The following is a 7,488-nucleotide window of genomic DNA, read 5'->3' on the forward strand; positions in this document are numbered from 1 at the left end:
GTTGAATGTTAGCATTACTATCATTGCTGTTTTCCTTCTCTTTTTTGCTTTCTGAGTAGTCTGAGATATTTTATACATTTTGGGTAATAAAACATAGTCCCACTGGTAAAAGCTGACCTTAAAAAAATTAAGACCACAGCATAACCACTTGGCCTGAATCCCCTGAGGCTACACAGGATGCTATTCCTACATGATGTTATAATTGGCAGACCACAGCTAAAATTATTTAAATTAATTTACTGTTCAAAGCTGCAGTGACTTAATGTGTTCTTGCTGGCTTAAAGTAATACCCCAAATCTCACTTCTAATGAGAAATCTTATATTTTTCTCCTTGGGTAGCTCTTTGCAACTCTCTAGCCTCACAAAATGTGTGATTTATGAAAACATTTAAGGATTTTGTCTACCAAACTTGCTCAGCGTTGGCTTATTTATGGTGATATATGAATTGTCCAAACAGAAAAAATGCAGTGTTCCCTATAAAATTAACTGGTTTAGGTAGAAAAGCTGATTTTCTCCAAACAATAACATGAATTTCTATTGTCCACAGATGGTACTAAGATCCTGTTTGTTTTGCAAGAACTCTGGAACCATAAATTAAAAGACCCCACTAGCCTGTCTGGGAATAATCCTAAGCAGCAAACAAAATGATGGGTGTGAGTTACTGCTATCATGCTCCAGAGCTCACCTTCACTATCTGGAAGAAGGGAGAGCAGGACAGAACCATCTTTCTTATTGTCGGTGTGTTACAGGATGCTGAAATGCATTCAATGCCCCAGAGCCTTCATCTTCATGGTCTCACCCAAACCAAGCCAGAAAGTAGCTTCCACATAACATTGTTTCCACCTAGTTTTAAAAATATTTCAGATGTGTGAATTTATTCCTTACTTCTTTTCCTTTGCCACTTTTTAGTGTTTCCCTCCTGCTGTTTAATAAGAACCTTGCTCCAAGTGTTTGGTGCTCCACATGCTCTGGAGCACCAAACACTGTGACTTACTGACCAGAGAGATGACTAGCAGTCTGATATTGAAAAGGGAATGAAAAATCTTTGAGTATCTCAGTTTGATGTTGTGCTAGTCTTTCTCCAGGAATATTTATTCCCAGAAGGGCACTGAAAAGCAAGCCTTAGATATTCTTGTTAATAAGGTTTAAATTATTACTATCCTCAATTGTTCATCCTCACCCTTACTGGGTTACTTATCCCACAGCAGGAATGGCTGAAGAAATGTGCAAACGCATCTTAGCCTGTCACCTTAGCTTAAAGTGATGATAAAGTGGGTGAGACCTATGGCTGTGATTTTGAGATGAGGTAAAATGTTAGCTTTTCCTCCTGCCTCAGACAAAGGGACAAGAGAGTCAAGTGAGAATGGAAACTCTGACTGCCACAGCAAATGGTAGAGATAATCTGTTAAAGTCTGATGTTGAAGGCACCTTTTCTCTTTATTTTATTTTCTTGTTTTCAAGGATACTGTTCACCTCAGCTAACTTTCTTTTACTCCAAAGCCCAGTTATCTTAATACTTCATAAAAGACTGTGAAATGGTTGGTTTGTTTTTCCATATAAAAATTCTTTACAGCAAAAACAAAAGCAAATAAAGGTATTGTTTAAAATAAATAAATAAATAAATAAATAAATAAATAAATAAATAAATAAATAAATAAAAGCCCTGCTGAATACTTTGCATTTAAATACAGATTGTTTTCTCCATATTTTTCCTCCATGTAAAGGAAGGTTAAAAAGACTTTAATAGTGGCTGTTTCCTATGAAACTGCAAACATTTTGGTCTCAGCATTTAATTACTCAAGCCTAATGAACTCTTTAATGGAATACAATAACAGATATGATGTTGCCACATCTATACCTAAGTCCAATTTTCAGATGTTTGAAAATTTCACCAGCAGTTTCATAGCAAATATCTATTAGCTTCACAGCTAGAAATATAACTGAGATCATCCCATTCTGACGGAACATGAGTCACAGTGATTTAAAAACAAAAATCCAAGTAATCTAGAATGCAATAAAGAAAAAGAGAGTCATGGGAGCTTATAACATAGCTTTTTTTTTAGACAAATTATTCTGAGAAAAGTATTTACTTTCTTATTAGAAGGTAAATGGATTTTTTTTTTTTTTTTGTGATGAGAAGGGCTCTCACTTTTTCTTTTTCTTTTTTTTTTTTTTTTTTCTGCAATCATTATTCAAAAAGTGCTTATTTGGTCCTTCAAGGTACACACTCCTTCAGGAGTACATAGTGTTATGCAATTTTTTACCTCACTTATTTGGAAAATAAAAATAAAAATCAGTAACATAGTGCTTGTGATGGCTATTAGACTGCAGAGTAGGGCATCCCAGAGCAGGATCTTGTTGACCTGCCTTGCCTGCACTCGAAGTTATTGCCAATAGGATCTTGACATTTTAGTCCAATAACTACCATTTATCTAGATCACCAAACCAGAAAATTAGCACGTCTTGCAACATGAAATTTTAAAAGGAAATCCAAGGGGTGGAGCACTGATTTCCACACAAAAAACACAAGCCTTGGAATACAAGTAGTGTTATCACTATGCTGAATGTTCTGCCCATGAATAAGCAGTATTGCTCATTCCAAAACCGTAACTTCCATATTACCTTTAAATCCCATTGATGTATGGGAAACAGATGACAGTAATGTTGATTGACATTCTTCTAGTTTAAATTTCAATAGATTCTCTTACATGGTACTTTCCATAGCATGGGTTAGTGATGGAACATGGTTGGTCAGGTTGATGGCTGAATTGATGATCTTGAAGGCCTTTTCCAACCTACATGATCCTATTTTCCATACATAAAGTGTACTGTCTTGGCCCTGGATTAGTAACACCCAGAAACAAAAAAGCAAGCAAATGAAAACTGGTTCATTTCCAAATTTTCTGTAGGATTACCACAACAGAGACATGGGCCATGCAGTTATAAATCAGTGATGACCTGAATGACACAGTAATTAGGAGCCTGTTAAAAAAAAAAAAAAAAAAAAAAAAAAAAAAAAGGTAAGAATAAATATTTTTAATTGTCTTTGAGACCTGAAGAATATAATCTGAAAACTTCAACACCAAGAACTAATTTACAACAGTGGACTAAAATGTGGCTTCATCATGACTCTTTCTCCAGGTCAGTTTTCCCTCCTTTCCGAAATGTTTTCATTCGCCTTGCCTTCTCCTGAGCCCCTGGGACACAAATGTGAGAGTCTGGAGCTTTATGGTATCATGTTGTACTAGCTTTGTTCAACAAAAAGGAAGGAATGGGAAGCACACTATAAGCACTTGCATGGAAAATAACAAACATGAATGCAAGCAAGACACCTCCAAATTCTCATCTGTCGCCTCCTAATTTCTCAACAGGAAGCTGCTATGGGAGATGGCACTGGTTGAGGCTCTCCGTGGTATGTAATATCAGTGCTTTGTAGCCCTTTCATATAATTTTAAATATGTATACATAGCTTTATCTGGTCACCGAGATAACAGCCTGAAAAAGAAAATATTAATTTGACAAAAAATGTTTATTTATTGAGGCCTTGTTCAGTATACATAGACTTTAAATAGTGTACTGTAAATGGAACACTAACATTGGAAGTGTTCTGTAGAATTAGAATTATTCAATTCTTTTTTTATTAAAGTGCTTGACTTGATGGTTCTTGTACAGACAAACAAACTAATCAAAAAAAAAAAACCACCATCATGAACACAAAAATAATCTGCAGGATATGATAATTACTTAACATTGCTTTTTCTGATTTGTTTCTGGTTCCGTTATCAATGTATATCACATTCTTATTCTGATGTGATTGTGGTCTCTTGTCAGCTTCATGCCTTTTTAAAATAAGGGATATTACTATTCCACTGGGATAAGCAAGACTGTAATAGGTTTTCACATCTTTTAGTGCAGTACAATTGTCATAAAGGATTTGTTTTCATTGTAGCTCATAATTTTCTTCCTTGGTCAATGTGCAGTGTGATTGGTTCCTTTACAGTCTGTTCTGCTTGGCTGTCCTCTGTTAATTATCTAATATTCTCATTTACGTGATAGAAGCATCATTTTCTGTTAAAACGGGTAATAAATAAATTAGCCAGAATGAATAGAAGGTTGGATTGGAACACTTGTCAAAATAGCTACAGTTGATGTTTTTGGAAATTAGATGTAAAATCACTGCCAGACTTTTAAGACCTTTTTAAGTGAAACAATAATGTTAAAGCTATTTCTGTGAAAAAGAAGAAAAAGTTTCAAATGCCAGTAAATAGAAAGACATTTTAATAATTTGCTATCCTACCAGGAAACCAGTAAGAATTGTAGAGGCTGACCAGGTAAATCACACCAAAAACCATTAGATAGGTTAAATGGATTGGAGAGATATTATAAAAGTACACAGCATATAAATTTAAAGTTATCAGGCGGCTATGAAAAATATCCTATATTGTATGTCTATAAACGTTTCCAACATAGAACAAAACTGAGCACCCTGATATGTACGTAAGAGGTGAATTCTTCTTGACCTGCAACTGTGCCAGGATACATAATTTGCAGGAGACATTTAGTGGAAAGGTTCATTTAGTGGAATACTTACCTAATAAAAAATGGTATGCAAAATGAATATGTGTCCCTATTTCTCAGCAGTACAGTGGGGCAGTCAGATACTAAGAGGAATTCTAAAATAAATTGAAGAGACAAAATCATACATGTTAACATTGTTCATCTAGGTCTACAAATGCCATTGTCTTACCCATTCTTATTTATCTGAATTCATACTCAAATTTTGTTCTAATTTCTCTGTATTTACAATAAGGCAAGGCATTTAGGAAGGGACAAAGATTGCTTGTGAGAGCAGGATGCATAGTGCCACCTCTCCTGCACCCAGCCTTGACCTCCTCCCTGAGCCATTCTGACAAAGCCTGTCCTAACAGCACCTGGAGTCCCTCTCCCAAAACAGAAGATTGACAGGCAGCTCTGAAACTTTTCCACCTCCAGAGATTCACACAGAACAAAACAAGCTGAGACCTTCCCACACCTGTGGCATTAAGCATTCTTGGAGCTTTTTCCTTTCCAATATCCTCCAAAAATGGTCAGACAGTTGTCCTATTTTCCTAAAGTTTTTGCACTGAAATTCTGTTCCTACTTTTTTTTTTCTACTCTCAGGGATTTTTGTGGAAGAAATGTTCTGAGTGGGAATATTTTATTGTTTTGTTTTGTTTTATTTTTGTCAGTTTGATTATTTGTTTGTTTCGTCCTAGATTTCAGAGATACAAGTTTCAAATACCATCCAGCACAGATACAGTTGGTTCATTTGCTTTTGGATCTCATGATGTGTCCCTCAGACCTGCCTGAAAACATGCACAAAGTCTGGCCTTTTCTTTGCTAGAAGTTTATTCTCTGACAATCTGCAATTTTCCATTGTTCCTGTAATTGACTACTGTATCCCTTTAGCACTCATTTAAAGAAAATATTAAAAACAAAACAAAACAAAACAAAAAAAACTCGTCATTGCATGGCTACTTAAGTTTTAGTTGACATTTCCAAGTGTTCTTATTTTTTATTTTGCCCCTATGGTTAAAGATATTTTATAAGCAAAATCACTTTGTTTCTCCTTCTCTGTCCACCTTGGTGAGAGAAGTAACCTCTTGAAGTACTCTTTCTTTTAAAATGCAGAGGGTTTAGAGTCACTTTCTCTCCTACCTTAAATTTAAAGTAAACCAGTCCCTCTGGGTAGTGCTTTAGTATGCAATTGCTATTTACTGCAAAATAAGCTTGCAAAAACTATTGAGTTAATTGGCACTCTGTGTCTTTTTGTGCAGTTCTCCTATTTCTCATTATTTCTTGAAAATATTTTAAAACAAAATCCTTTGGGAGTTTTTCATCTTCAGCTGTCTGAGAGTAAAGACTGTGCAGTCATTTCTCCTTGAACTTTCTCCACTGTCCTACTCAGACAGTGCCCTGAACATTAGATAAATCTCATTTTGATAGGGGATCTGGGATTTTTAGAAAACATTCTTGGTCCAGGTAGTGCTTTAAATTTTTCAATTAGAGAAATTGAGAGACTTTCTAAACAGAGGAATTCTTGTTCTGGGTTTATAAAAGATTTTTTCTTCTCTTCTTTCCCTAAGGTGAATGGCTCTCACATGAAACAAGTGAATCAAAGAGCAGCCAGGTTGTAAGCTGACTTTTCATCCTCATGAAGATGGGTGAGCTTGCAGGCATTTTAAAGCAAGCCTGGAGGGCCATGTGCCAGGGCTCCCATCTCTAGAAAATCACTCACTCCAGTCATACATATCCTTGCATCTCTGACAGAACTGAGGGGATACTTCCACACCCAGCGTCCAGCAGCAGCTCTAGTAACCACCTCTTTCAATTTGCAACAAGTCCTTAGAAATATACACTACTCTGGATTTAAAGACAGCAAGTGACTGTTTTTGCCAGCTTCACCTCTCTCCTAAATGAGTGACCCCTGAGAGGCAAGATTAAAAATTCTTTCATTAACACATCAAAGAAGAAAGCTCACCCATCAGGAAGGACAGTCACAAGAATACTGCAGGGACCTTTCCCTGACACAAAGCATCCCACCTTTGGATAGGTATGATGCAAAGCAGCCCATGTCAGGGCCTAGGCCACAGGCTGCCTGCTGCCAGGGACCTGTGTTGCACAACCTTATTCCTAGTTTCAAAAAACTTCCAATTTAGACTGCAATATTCATGTGTTATGCCCTGATTCTGCTTACACTAAACTTCAGGACAGCCCACAACAAAGTTCAGGGCTTAATACTCAAAGATGATCAGAGGACTGGAGCACCTCTCCTGTGAAGACTAAGAGAGCTGGCGTTGTTCAGCCTGAAAAAGAGAAGGTTCCTGGGTGACCTTATTGCAGCTTTTCAATACTTAATGGGTGCTTTTAAAAAGATGGAGAGCAACTTTTTGCTTTGGCAGACAATCGCAGGATATGGGGGAATGGTTTTAAACTAAAAGAGTTAGTTTTAGTTTCTAACTAAACTAGTTTTTAGTAACCTAACTCTCCTGAGTTAGATTAGGTATTAGGAAGAAAATCTTTTCTCAGGGGGTGGTGAGGCACTGGAACAGGTTGCCCAGAGAAGTGTTCTCTGGAAGTGTTCAAGGCTAGGTTGAGCAACCTGGTCTGGTGGGAGGTGTCCCTGACCATGGTGGCAGGGTTGGAACTAGATGATCTTTAAGGTCGCTTCCATTCCAGTCCAGGCTGTTCTATGATTCTATGATTCTATAACTAGTATGAGGTTCTCATTAGCAATTGTAAATTCCATCAGGCAGACAGATTCTACGTTGTATGAATTATCCATCCAAATACACATTGGTCCCTTAAAACAGTTTTAATCCATTAAGCCATGTTTAGCTACAAAGTTAATATAATAAGGTTCACCTCACCTGAATTCTGAATCACCCTATACTCTAATCGTCAGCTGTAGGAAGAAAAGATGGGGTACATAAGATTGACTTTGGCTAG

General features: G+C 36.7%; 1 long non-coding RNA gene across 1 annotated transcript; it reads left to right on the forward strand.

Annotated features, from left to right (window-relative positions):
• Positions 1 to 2,161: 2,161 nt before the first annotated feature.
• Positions 2,162 to 5,498, forward strand: LOC137848072 (uncharacterized). The gene is made up of 2 exons (XR_011091169.1): positions 2,162 to 3,412; positions 5,256 to 5,498. It is a non-coding gene; the product is annotated as an uncharacterized lncRNA (long non-coding RNA).
• Positions 5,499 to 7,488: the final 1,990 nt, after the last annotated feature.

The sequence above is a fragment of the Anas acuta genome, chromosome Z (genome assembly GCF_963932015.1).
Source record: "Anas acuta chromosome Z, bAnaAcu1.1, whole genome shotgun sequence".
Taxonomy (NCBI): domain Eukaryota; kingdom Metazoa; phylum Chordata; class Aves; order Anseriformes; family Anatidae; genus Anas; species Anas acuta.